The 13,937-nt window shown below is 41.5% G+C and overlaps 2 protein-coding genes across 3 annotated transcripts in view; one reads left to right on the top strand and one right to left on the bottom strand.

Annotated features, from left to right (window-relative positions):
* The window catches only part of SEMA5B (semaphorin 5B), a 558,977-nt gene extending 546,262 nt beyond the window's left edge, over positions 1-12,715 (bottom strand). Inside the window, 1 exon segment of the mRNA XM_042445089.1 lies at positions 12,371-12,715. The gene's annotated coding sequence lies outside the window, so the exon portion shown is untranslated.
* Positions 1-13,937, top strand: part of SEC22A (SEC22 homolog A, vesicle trafficking protein) — a 1,054,631-nt gene that overhangs the window by 674,340 nt on the left and 366,354 nt on the right. The window lies entirely within an intron of this gene.

The raw sequence follows: 13,937 nt of genomic DNA, 5'->3' as shown, positions 1-13,937 counted from the left end.
ATCACTGGGGTGCCAACTATGGTTTATTAGCCTTGCTGTCCAAACATCTGGAAAGCACCAGATTTCCTTGTTGTTGTATGCCTTCATGTCATTTCTGACTTATGTTGACCCTAAGGCGAACCGATCATGGGGTTTTCTTGGCAGTTTCTTCAGAGGGGGGTTATCATTACCATCATCTGAGGCTGAGAGAGCGTGACTTGCCCAAGGTCACCCAATGGGTTTACATGGCCGAGATGGAATTCGAAGCCTGGTCTCCATCACTGGGGTGCCAACTATGGTTTATTAGCCTTGCTGTCCAAACATCTGGAAAGCACCAGATTTCCTTGTTGTTGTATGCCTTCATGTCATTTCTGACTTATGTTGACCCTAAGGCGAACCGATCATGGGGTTTTCTTGGCAGTTTCTTCAGAGGGGGGTTATCATTACCATCATCTGAGGCTGAGAGAGCGTGACTTGCCCAAGGTCACCCAATGGGTTTACATGGCCGAGATGGAATTCGAAGCCTGGTCTCCAGAATCCTAGTCCAGTGCTCAAACCATTATACCATGTTGGCTGTCTGCTTTCCTACTACTACCATAATCCACCAGCTTTCCTACTATATTGCACTGATATGAAAAACTGACATGAGAGATGTGGAATACAGCCAGACTTAGTTGTACTAGTTGCACACCCATTGAATTATCATCATCATGTGCTTATATAGTGCCATCAGTGTAGAAAATAGAATAGAATAGGAATAGACCCAAAACACAAGGACAAGGGGATGACAGTGTAGGAGGGGATTAAATCCAGCAGATGCTGGTTGCTCTTTTCTCCCTCTAAGGCTACAACAGTACCAGTTGGGATTGAGGGAGGGCCTTTCATCAGTTGTGGGGTGGCCTATGCATGATGAAGCTGTGCCTGCCTGTTCATCTAAGGGACAATCATCAATGGATTTAAGTTAGTCATTACTAATTTAAATCCTTTGATTTTACAAATCTATTCCAGATTCAGTCCTAGATTATGCTTCAGCTTGTTTTTTCTAGCATTGAGAAAGTCTTCCTCTCTTAATCTTGGTGGTTCACCTGCAAAACAGGAGCATTCATGACCTATTCCTCACATGTTGGGGGGGGGAGTCAGGCAAACAGACTGTAGTATTCTAAAGGGCTTGGATGAGACAAAAAGATCATGAGAATTTCATTAAGCTAAGGTACTTCAAAAGTAAGCTACATTTTTTTCATATAAAAAAAGGAGAACTAGCAAACATTCAAGTGATACAGGGTTTTCTCCCCATGCCACATCTCCATAGAAAGACAAACTACATCTCTATCAGAATATTGAATGGAAACATACTGGGTGTATACTAGTCAGATGCAGCATATGGAATTTGGTGAGCAAGCAATCTACTTCCAGCATTCATGAGAATATGGACTAGTGTGAAAATTGTTACTTTATTTCCTGCATATTGCCTTGGGTATAACAAGGTCATAAATGTGAAAAAAGTATAGATTAATAATTACATACAAGTTCAGAGTGACTTCAGATGTTTTGTTGCAATACAGAAATGGAAAACATAAGCTTTCAACAATTCTGTAGAAACACACTACAGAATTACCTTTGTGCCTTGCTTGTAGGCTTGCCAGAGGCACATGGCTGATCATTGTGGGAAACAGGATGTTGGAAGAGATAAGTCTTTTGGCTTAATTCAGTATGTAGGATACAGAGTGAATAATACCTAGAGAAGACCAACTGAAATAAAGAAATTAAGGTATGACTAACGTAAGTGGCATTGGTTTCATTGTTTCTGTTCTAAGTACTGTACAACTAAGTTTGGACCCTAGGCTGCATCTAGAACTACAGAAATAATGTGGTTTGACACCACTTTAACTTTCATAGCTCAATGCTATGGAATTCTAAGATTTGTTGTCTTGTAAAATATTTAGTCTTCCCTGTCAGGGCGCTTTGGTGCCCCACCAAACTACAAATCCCAGAATTCCATAGCATTGACCCATGACAGTTAAAGTGGTGTCAAATTGCATTATTTTTGCTGTGCAGATGCAATCCTAGTCTTTGTCTTTAACATGGTGAAAAGAAATGCTTCATATCTCCCTCGCCCAGAAAATGAACCTTCTCTGCTGGAAGTATAGTTGCCAGGTCTCCAGGGACTAGCTGAAGTCTCAAGAAATTATTATGATTCTCTGGGTCTCCAGACAGGAAGACAAATTTCAAGGATAACAGTGCTGGAAGAGGAGAACATTTATTTGTTTTTTGTGTGAGGTGGCTTCAAAGCCTGAGCATCTATTTCCTTCTCACTGATATCAGGACTAACTGGTTCAGTGTGATAGTGTTTTAACACGTGATGCACTTGTGCATGGCGACTGGCTGAAGGCCACCCAGTGAGCTCCATTGGTGATCAGACCTTGGATCATTCCAATCCCAGTCCAATATTCTAACTACTATACCACTCCCTCTCTAAATGGAAACCTTTCTGAAGCAGCAAGCTTTAAAACATGTTGTTTTAATTATGAAACTGTGGATGCATTTGGGAAGAACATACTTCTAGTCTGAATTCAAGGTACTGGTGATAACCTCTGAATGGCTTGGGACCTCAATACTTGAAGGAGCATCTCTCACTATATAGGTCTACCTGTGAATTGCGGCCTCTGTGTCCCACTGGTGGGCGCCATACATGGTGAGAGGACATAGAAGGGGGTCCTTTCTGCTGTGGCAGCCCAGTTATGAATTGTTCATCACTTAGAAACCCAGTTGGTGCCATCATTGATATCCTTCCAGGATCAAGTCAAAACATGGTTTTTTATTTACATCTTCAGGGGCTAACTGATTTTATCCAAATTCGAAAATGTGTAATTTTTTTTCATATAATTTTAAACTGTTTAGTTGATTTTCAGTTGGCTCATTTGTAGTGTTAAATGGTTTATTATGGTTTGTAAGTCTTTTCAAATTACTATTATCTTTAAAAACTGTTTAAATTGATTTCATCCTGCATCTCCTCAGGTACAGAGCAAGATATTAACATTTTAAGAAGAAATAAATAAGAATTAGTCTTATATTTATGAACATAGATAGACATAGTCATTCACGCACTGCTTCTGAGATATTTTAGTTTTTTTAAAAAAATAAAGCAAGGATCTTTCTCAGAATTTTTTTATATAAAACATGGTTCCTTTAAAAATTAAAAGAATTTAAACTAATAATTATGACCACCTTAACATTTATGAAAGCCACAGGTAACTCCTCTAGACCACTAGTTATCGAGATACATACAGGGGTGGAGAACTTTAAAGTCTTGTATTCATAATTCCATGTCTGTATTTGAATATCAAAATACAGTGCTTCTTCATTCACACCTGGAATTCAAATGTTTCTGTGCCAATAAGTTGTTCTGTCACATCAGTAACATGAATTAATAAATGCAATATCAACTAAATTAGACACTTAATCTAAATCATATTTAACTGTTTTCATATGACAATATCCAGGAAATGACTATGTATCTGATGTTCATCTCTTTGGGCACAATGAAATGTAGGTATTACTATTATAGTAATAGCCTACACAGGAATAAGCCCTTTGACTATCTACAAGCTGTACATAATATTTGTTAAGGAGACAGTGAAGGAAATCCACATTACATATTTCACCTTCATCTACACAGCATACATATATCAATAATTTTAACTATTTTAACTATTTCAACTGCTTTAATGTATAGCTGAGTATGCATTCCCTTAAATTAAAGTATTATCACTTAAGAAACGTTAACACCACCACTGTTGAATTCTCTCTTACTAGGCTGAAGATCCTAGGATTCAACATAAGGTTTTAAATGATAAAAGGTGAATTCACTGAATACTACCCAAATGCTTTGTTTAGATCCAGCTCTGATCTCCTCTTGATCCAGAATGCTTTTCAACTGTGGGTCCAGATACATCTTTCAATGTACCTCTGAGAGTAAACAGAGGCATTGTGGGTGTGATTAAATCTGTGCAGGTCTATCAGAATTAATAATACACAATGACAGACTGGGTTTCCATCAGTGCCAGTAATAATCCAAACTAACAATTAAAAATAATCAACACAGTTTGCCTAACCCTATTACAGATATACGTTAGTTAACAAAGTATGTATGCTTCCAGGCATTACTTCTTTAACAGAAAATTTGGTAGGAAAAGCAGGAATAAAATGGAAAGGATAAGGATAGATTTCTACTCTACAAAAAAGATGAGCAGTTCAGCAGGTTCCAGCAAACTTTGTTTTCAAAGCTGAACAATATGCATGTGTGAAATGACACAAGTTACATAAAAGCCTTGCATAAATAAACAAAAACATTTTGAATCATTTAGCGATCACCTGGAGGTTTCTTCCAAAATGTGTCCAGTGATTATTCTTTCACCAATTGCCACTTTTTTTATAATGTTCATCTCGATGGTGAAACATATAGATCAATGCTCTTTAAAAATATTTTAAAACATCATTTATGGTAAGGCAGACTTATCTTTCTCCCTGTTTTGCTGTCCATGCAAGCTGAATAAGAGATTGTGAAGGCAGCTGCTGTTTACCTTGCTTGCTATAGGCAGGCACACATGGCTAGAGTAGGATCAACTAGAGCAGAATCCTGCTGCTTCCCAGTTCAAGCTTTATTGCATTATGATGTGGCTGAGAGTTCATCTACACCAGGGGTCAGCAACCTACGGCCAGCAGGCCGCATGCGGCCTGCTGAGGCCTAGGGACCAGCCCCAGCCTGGCCCTGCCGCAGATTGCTGCCAGGCCTTTGTCCTCTGGCGCAGGTGCGCGGGGGCTTCTGGCGCGGGGCAAGCGGCAGGCAAGGGGGGCAAAGAGGAGCAAGTGGGGGCAAGGAGGAGCAAGCAGGGGCAAGGGGGCAAGTGGGGGCAAGGGGGAACAAGAAGGAGCAAGGGGGGCAATTGTCTATAGAAGCCTCAGAAACATGCATTTATATTAACATTTTTTTAAAAATCAGATTTTTTTTGCGTGTCCTCCATATTTTTATTAAAAAAGTATCCTCCATTTTAAATTTTTGTCCTACATTTGTCCCGGTTTATTTATTTATTTAATTTTTATTTATTTATTTATTTATTTATTTATTGCTTCAGCCCCCTGAGTTGTCTGAGGGACAGCAACCCGGCCCCCGGGTCAAAAAGATTGCCTACCCCTGATCTACACTACAAATAACACAGTTTGACACCATGTTAAGTGCTGTAACCCCATCCTACAGAATCCTGATTTGTAGTTTTGTGAAGCACCAGCACTCTTAGGTAATGAAGGGTAAAAGACCTGGTAAGATTACAAATCCCAGGAACTACATGACTTAAAGTAGTGTCATACTGCATTATTTCCACAGAGTGGATGCACCCTGTTTCTCTGTCCCACCTTCTTCATCGTACCAGTGCCAAAGCTACTAAACAAACTTCTAGTTAGACATTATTTGAGAAAAAGGGGGGCTAGGCGGGTGTAAAAAGACTTTGTAAAAAGGAAACTCTTTATCAGAGGCTTTGTTAACTGAGGTATGTCTGTACTGGACAGGACAGGTTTGTGTAAAGTGAACCCATCACTTTCTTTGATAGTAAAATTACAAGTATCTAAAACAGATAAAAATCATCTTAAAAGAGAAAAACTGCCTTTTAACTTCCTTTGTTGGAAATAAAAGGGGTGGGGGAACAAAGTTTGTTTATACTTCTGTCTTTTCTGTATGATCATCAAGAGAGGTGGGTGGAATAAATACAGCTGCCTTTCCTGACTTCAGGGCACTTCAAGGCAGGAGTATAAAGCACCTTAAAATAAATATTAGAGAAATTTTATCAAGTAAAGCCTCAATAAAAATGTTGTTGCTCTGTTTAGAATGTGAAATCTAAAACCTGATCTTGTATAGTTAGGGGAGTGAATGGGACTTACTGAATCTCTAGATACATCTACACTGTAGAAATAATGCACTGCAGAAATCCCACGATTCCATAGGCTGGAGCTACAGCATTTAAACTGGTGTCAAACTGCATTATCTCTACAGTGCAGATGCACCCTCTCTCTAGAAAAAACATAATTTGTCTGAAGTAGCAGACAAAGATATTTCTAGTCCTCCCTTTGCAAATACAAACTTGACACAATTCCAATTTGTCTGTATGTCTTAACTAGTTTGTAAGTCAGACAGAACTGTTCAAGCAACATGTTGTTTGCACAGTAAAAAGGGTAGTCTTCTTATTCTAATTCAACTTTATTGGTGCAGAGGGAGTTAAGCATTTTAAAGCACTTTAGCAGAGGGCAGGAGAGGAAATCTGTGCGCCTAATCAATAATATCCTACAAGGCTGAAATTAAATGAGTTCTGAAAAGAAGCTAAGGGCAAAAGAACAAAATGTTCATTTCTCTTTCTAATGTGAAGAAGAGCAATAAGAATTATATGGAAGACATTTTATGAACTAGCTAAATTGACAGCTTAATATTGAAAAACTTGCAAAGTAATCCACCAAGCATTTTAGCCAGAGGTATCCACTTAAATCAGTTTACCAGCTCTCCTATGCATGTTTGCTTAGAAATGCATCCCAATGATTTCAACTGTGATAGGAAAGAACACGATTGTACAGGATCAATCTGAGCTAAAAGGAAAATTGGGTTTTGAAACTGGGAAGAAAGTTGAAAGTTTGGGTGCTGTTATGATGAAGATAAATTCCACTTTGTCCCATGGTGAAGATGCTAAGATACGAAGTAAAACTGAAAATTTAAAAAGAGGATAAGTTAAACGTGTTATTGGGGGAAAATTTCCCTGGTAAAATAAGCTGGTTGTTAAACATATTATGTTTGCTTCAGACAACTCTGGCCTTGATCAGATGTACCATACAAGCAGTAGCATAACATGAGGAAAAGGTTGGAGGAGACAGGAAAAAAGGATTTAAGAAATTGGGTTTTAATACATAAATGGATTAATAGAATGGCTTAACGAATTGAACTTGTAATATGTTAAGATCTTAAAGAGAATATCTTCAAAATGAAGTACTGTTGGTGTACTATGTTACAATCTATCTACCTACCAACCTATCTGTCTGTATGTATGTATCTGTACATGTGTGCCTGTGTGTGTTGTAAAGGATGCGTTAAAATATGGTTTACAATATGTAGATGGATAAAAGGAACACATGGTACGATCTTAAAGAAAAGGGTTTTTTAAGTGATGTATGTTGGTGTAGGATGTAAAAAAGACTGATTAGATTGTATATGCACATTGTAGTAAATTTGTTTTAGTTGAAAGAAACTAGAAATTTAACATTATTTACGGTATATTGTGGAGGGGTTGAATGTTGATAAATTTACTAGAGACAGATAAACTGTTTGTTTTAACTAGAGATTTTTAAGCACAACTCCTGAAGGTTGGACCTTTTTTAACTTTTTGCAATAAGAAGGAAAATGACTTCATAGCATTGGGTTTTGTACATTTTTAAAATAAAAGACCCCCGCAAAAAAATAAAACATTTGCAAGTACCTTTTACATCCTTGTTCTCAGTGAACAATTGTAAGATTTCAACCATTTTTTCATATGTCTTAAATACTTTGTTGCTCTGGCCATTACAAATATAAGAAAGTACTAAAGAGACACTACAACTTTCCTTGAGTAATACTGATAATTATCAAGTTTTTTATTTAAAATTGGCTTGAAAGTACACAGTATTGTTAATTTTAATTCAAAATGTATCCATGACAAATCTAAACTTGCTGTAAAATCATTTCGCATAAGGAAACTAACTTGTAATCAGAAGCAACATTTCTCTTACAAAACAAAACTAATGCCTTCATTAGAAAATGTTTACTCCAGATATTCAGTACAACTTCATTTTAAAAAAGCGTTACCTCAAAATCATAAGCTAATGGAAGGAAAATCATATCTCAATGTTTAATACAAACGTGCGCACACAAAGTTATAAGAGAAACTGTCAAGGCACTGTTTGATGCTGCCCCCTTTTGCCAAGCAAAGTCAACAGCTTAGGTAGACTCCCAGTAAAACTTTTCTCAGCCTGTGTATGTTTTAAGTGAAAAGCATTCACACTAAACTAGCATAACCTCCTGAGAGATCTATAAGAAAGTAAGATTATAAATCTCAACTGTGAGGAGCCACAGCCAATTAAATAAATTTAATTACAGAAGGCCACTAGTCTTTTTTTAATCAGTTGCCATTCTTGAAACCCAAAGTCCTCTCTTTTTCACATTATGAAAACCAGTTCCAATTTCATTTAACAGATTCCACTCCTGAATTTAGGAAACCATACTTGAATAAGGACCAAAAGGGTGACATCTACCCCTCTAAATTCTTCAGGATCAGTGCAAAGCTGCAATTCTCTGCACTCTTAACTTTAATAAAATTCCAACATGGCACAGTAGCAGTTATGCATAAACATATGAGTACATACATTTGCATTGTGAACCTTGGGCCTTTTTGAGTCCAATGCATTGAACAGGGTCAAGATTCACTATGCTTGTACAAGAAAACTCTCCTTCTGGAGGAGCAATACCATGGAAACAGCAAGCCTCTCCACTGTCCAGAAAAGTTTCTGTAACTTCAAACCACAATCTATATGTTATCAACCAGGGCCAACCCAAAACATGTCAGTGACTCAGGCAGAACAACAAATAGCACCACACCGTCCACCCAAGTCAATGTGCACATGGCCTAGAGCCAACCAAGTTCTTCCAGTACATACGCAGGGGGGGGGGAGGCACAAGCAGTTCTCCTCGCATCCACAGCAAAATAACAAATTAAATAAGAGTCTACTGCCCTTTTAAAACATCCTAAATCTGCTTCTTCAGGCAGCTCCTTTACTTTACCTAATGGCAGGGATGGCCCTGACAGCAATGGATTAGAAAAATAACAAATAACACATATCAAGTGAATATTGGGTAGAGATTGTTACCTGTAGCTTTTGGCCATGCAGCAATACAATTTTGGTCACACTACCACAATCCCATTCTCACCATCACCACCCTTGGTCAATATTTCTGGAAACAAAACAAGCTTTCTCTCAGTGTGTACCATCAGAACCCACAGTCTCTTTCTATATCTACAACTGCCAAACAGCAAGTTTGGAGATGGCTTTCCACAACCATCTAAATCGCTGAGCCTCAGTTCCCCCACTACACCTCTCACAGTAACTCACTGTGGGCATGTGATGAAAATAAGACTTGTCAGTTACCATAAGATGGAGCAATTTAACTTCCAGCTCTCTAGTCGATGTTTTAATCTACAACTTCTACAATCCCTGAACAGTGACCACGCTGGGTGGAGCTGATGGGAGTTGTGGGTCAAAACAAACAAAACAACCTCATCTGGAAGGACGACAACCACTTCCTCTTCTATGGAAGAGTTTATATTTATAGGCTGAACTATTTCTAGTTCTACAGAATACAGTATGTGCTCCATGCTTTGCTTTCTGACCAAAGGAACTAGAGTGGAGAGCCTCCTGCAGTTGCTTTCCTACTGTAAGACTTAACCCATCACCTACTAAAAACACACGCTGTGGTTTGTGCACCCCAAGCATTTGACCATCACAATAGAGGATACACTGAGATAATCCAGTTTGTTATCTTTCCCCCAGGTGCCACTCCTTTCATGCTAAAACATGCAAGAACAGTCCAAAACAATCCTTCATGCACACACACTAATAAAGATTTCCTCAGAATTAAGAACTACAATCTACTTCACAAGCAAAATATCTCCCTAACAAAGTCAAACACAATTATCAAGGAAAACAAAGCATGGGATATTGTCCAAAATACAAGTACAAGAAAGTACAACAGCAAATGTACACTTCACTCTCAGCTAACAGATGGGTGGATGCACAGAACTATAAGTCAGAAGGTGGTTACACTCCCAGTTCGCATTTAAAGCACCCACACACACCAGTGCTATAAACATCAAAAGATAAAACTCCTTACACTCTCCTAGCCTTATGTCCTTTCAGCCATAGTGACAGACAACCCAAGAGACTATTTTTAAAAGGGGGAGGGAGAGACTAAGAAAAGACATATAGAAACACTCTCATCCCATTTAGGCGAAGTGTCATAAATCTGTTATACAACCATCAAGTGTGTAAACTGCTCAAATACACACACACGCGACAAGAAATTGCTTACAGCAAAAATTAAAGACATAGCCATGCATACAAATACACATAGATGAAAAGAGATGACTAGGAACAAACAATTAAAAGATATCAGCCCTTGAGGGGTCCACTTGGAGTGACACAGAGTAGTGTTTGTGAAAGAAAGGCTACCTCACATTCTAGATCAGCCGTTAGGTTCTAGAAGGAAAGATGATTCCATAAGAAAAAGAGTGTCATGCCACATATGAGAGACTGGCAACTCTGAACCCAACTCTCTGGACTGGCAAAACAAGTGAGCTGGCCAATTCTTCCTAGCTCTTATTTAAAGCATGAAGCTATTTCCAAATATCCCAACCCAGTGTCAGGATCATGAGCCACAAACATACCCAGAACGCTCTAGCCTTCTCCCTTCTGTCCTCTCACCCTAGGCTAGCAGGCTTGAAGGCTCAACATGCACCCTCCGGCAATCCCTTGCACACTGCGGAGTCTATTAATCATACAAGCCCATCTGAAAGAGGAGGGAAAAGTTTTAGTCAGAAGGAAAGAAACGCAGGAGTCAAGTAAAAAGAAGCAGCTATTTTAAAGCCCCTGAGTAATTTGCTTAAATGCCAGCAAAGTTCCCCACCACCCACCTCACTTTCTCTCTACCATTTGCAAGTAGAATATTCTGATTCTTATTCTTACCTCATACGTCAGAGAGAAAAAACAAGTGTTGTAAGAACAATGTTAATAGCTGCATCTCATGGAGTGGACAGACTCCCTTCCACCTCTAAGGCTATCTGGAGCCCTCCTTTTCCAAGCAACACCCACAAACCATTTTTAAGCACCCAAGAATGAAGGGGGGGGGGGGCTAAAAAGGTACCCACCATACCTCTTGATCAAACTACAGACTACAACAGAGCCTGGTTTTTCTGCCTGCAACTCAATACATTTAATGCCATGAAAGGTGGGGGTAAGTAATGAACACAATGATCTGAAACAGAGGTCTAACCTTACTCTGGAAGAAAGTGAGGAGAAATCAAACACTGAAATTCCACATGCTTTGAAGCTGATAGGAGGACAGTATATAAAGTCCAGAATGAATTTGAAAGGTCTGGAGATGGGTGTGAAACTAGTGCCTAAACCAAACTCCCCACTCTCTCCCCTATCACCCCCCAAATCTGGGAGGGAAAGGGGGGGGGGAGAAAGAGAGCATTTCTTTTGCTGCAGCATTGGCACCAAAGGACTGCCAGCCCCTTTCTCCCCAACAAGTCGCCCCCCCCCTCAACACACACATACAGACCCACACTTTTCCTGAGTAGCAAGACTCTGCATGGAGTGACACAACAATGCAGCAAGTGGAGGAGCTGGAAACTGCAAGCAGGAACTTTGGCTTGGAGGAGGGAGTGTTGTACCTTAATCTTAAGGTTTAGGTAAAGCAGATGGGCGCCGGGCTTCGAGAGAGGGGGGTCAGCCTACAAGTGGGACCCACAACACCCCCTCCTCTTCTTCGCAACCAGGCCTGGAAGCAGGGAGCCACGCAAGCCCTCTGTGTGTGTGTGTGTGTGCTTCCCTCTCCCCTCCGCTTTTGATCTTCATCAGGACGTGAGCAGCAAGTTAATGGGCCCCTCCGACCACAAAGGCAGATTACCATTGGAACAAAAAGGGAAGCAGGAAAGAAAGAGAGGGAAAGGGGGAAGAGAGGAAGGGAAAGGCACAGGAACACCTTTCCCTTCCCTCCAAGGCAGGGGGGTCTGCAGCAGCCCCCCAAGAATAAAACGGGGGAATATTAAATAATAATAATAATAATAATAATAATAATAATAACTGACTGGGGGAGAGTGGGAAAACAGCTTTCTCTGGGTGAATCCCTTCCAAGTTGAGGGACCCCATGCCTTTAAAAACCCCAAGGAAAGGGGGGGGGGGCATGTGGGAAAGGAAAGAGAGGTCATCAATGTGGGACTATGTGGCACGTTTGTGAAGTGTAACCCCCCAAAAGCTCCCCCAACAAGAGCCCCCCCACACACATCCATCCCTGAGGGGGCTTACACCAAAAGGAGACACACGAAAAGGAGGTGGCCGACCTCTGCTTCCAAACTCCCCAAGAGAGAGCAACAGCGGAGCCCCCTTGGAGCTGAGGCGAAGAGGTCTCCTGCCCCATTCTCCCTCCTCAGTTCTTCCCAGACAGAGAGAGACCCCGGGGGCTCAAGTTCCTCAACTTTGTAACTCTCCCCTGAAAGGGAGAAGGAAGGAAAGAGCCCTTTGCCGCCAAAGGAGGAGAGAGGAGACTTACCCTCAGTCGGTTGCGCCTCCTGAAGGCAAAGGTCTTGGGTCCTTCAGCCACACATCCCTGCCTTGGAAGAGAAGGGGAAGGAAAGGGGCAGCCTCCCAGGAAGAGCCTAGAAAGTCCAGTGTCCCTTGCCCAGTTTGTGGAAGAAGCAGCAGCAGCTCCTCCCAGGGCGCCCAAAGGATCCCCCGCAAAGCGCAGCCAGAGTTTGGGATGGATGGAGTCCTCCGCCTCCGCCTTGGTTCCCTTCTTTCTTTCCCTCCTCTCTCTTTCTCTCTCTCTCTCTCTCTCTCTCTCAGTCCAAGTCTCCTAGCAGAAAGGCTTCAGCAGCCCCCTTTTCCCCCTCTCCCTCAGGAGGGGAGGAGACCTACTAGACGGGAGGGAAGAGGGAGGGAAGGGAAAGGAGAGAGAAGAAGGAGAAGGAGGCAGGCGGCCAGAGCCAAGCCCCGGGGCCCCTGCGCCCCTTCAGTGAAGCCCCCCTCGGCTCTCCTCCGGCCCCCAGCAAACGCCATCCAGACCCAGAGTGATGCTTCGACTTTGGGGGGGGACTAGGGGTGGGCTTCGGGGAAGAGGGAGATCATCTTCTGAAACTCCCCTCCTTGCCTCCTGGTCTAGCCTTTTGTTTCTTCCTCCTCTTCAGTTTCTTCTATACACACACAGAGATCCCTCGTTTTGCATCGGGTCGAGAGGGGTTGTGCTTCTGCCAGCCGCGTGGATGCCTCCTTTTGTTTCCCTTTTTGTCTCTGCAATCCCCAGGAAAGCTGCCTTGCCAGTATAAGGAGGATCGTCTTGTGACCCTTGTTGTTGTTGTTGTTGTTGTGTGTCTTCAAATCATGATGGCGACCCTGGCATAGGGTTTTCTTCAGAGGTGTTGTTGTGGCTGTTGTTATTACTGTTGTTAATTATTTTGGCCCTGGTCCTCCTCTGAGGCTGAGAGTGTGTGCCTTGGCCAAGGTCAGGCGACAGGATTGGAACCCTGCTCCCCAGAGTCCCCAAGGCTTGTTGTATTGCAGAGAGATTCCAGGACAGTTGCCCCCCTGGGTGGCAAAAGGGGGGCAAAGGGTTCAAGAGAGGAAGAAGAGGAAGAGGCAGGCCAAGGTGGAAAGTGCCTCTTTGGGTCCAGGCTTCCAGAAGGATCCACAACTGAAAGCAGAGGGACACCTTGAGACTCAACAGCAAATGGTGGGGGAACTTAAACTCTGACCACCCTTTCCATTATTGTTTGTTTATTTTTATCTATCTATTTTTAATTCTTGCTGTTGTGCAAAAGAAGCAACCACTCTCCCTTTTCTGCCTGCAGTGCATCTCCCCAAGTAATGGGGGCGTCCTCTTTTTCCAGGACTTGTCCTCCATTTCAGCCTTCCCTTCAGGAGGAATTCCCCCAAACGTCCTCCATTCTCAGCAGAATGCACTGAGGTTTCTAGCTAGGACTGGCTTGAACTTTGATGGGGGGCATGGCCTGCATATGATCTTCAGAGATGGTTTCATTTTGTGTATGTTGATGGGGGGTTTTTAATCGTAATTTTAGATTGTTTGAGATTGTGACAGGTTTTGCATTATCTCTTGTTCTTAT

This window comes from Sceloporus undulatus, chromosome 1 (assembly GCF_019175285.1).
Source record: "Sceloporus undulatus isolate JIND9_A2432 ecotype Alabama chromosome 1, SceUnd_v1.1, whole genome shotgun sequence".
Classification (NCBI taxonomy): domain Eukaryota; kingdom Metazoa; phylum Chordata; class Lepidosauria; order Squamata; family Phrynosomatidae; genus Sceloporus; species Sceloporus undulatus.
This window is presented reverse-complemented; position numbering and strand designations above follow the sequence as displayed.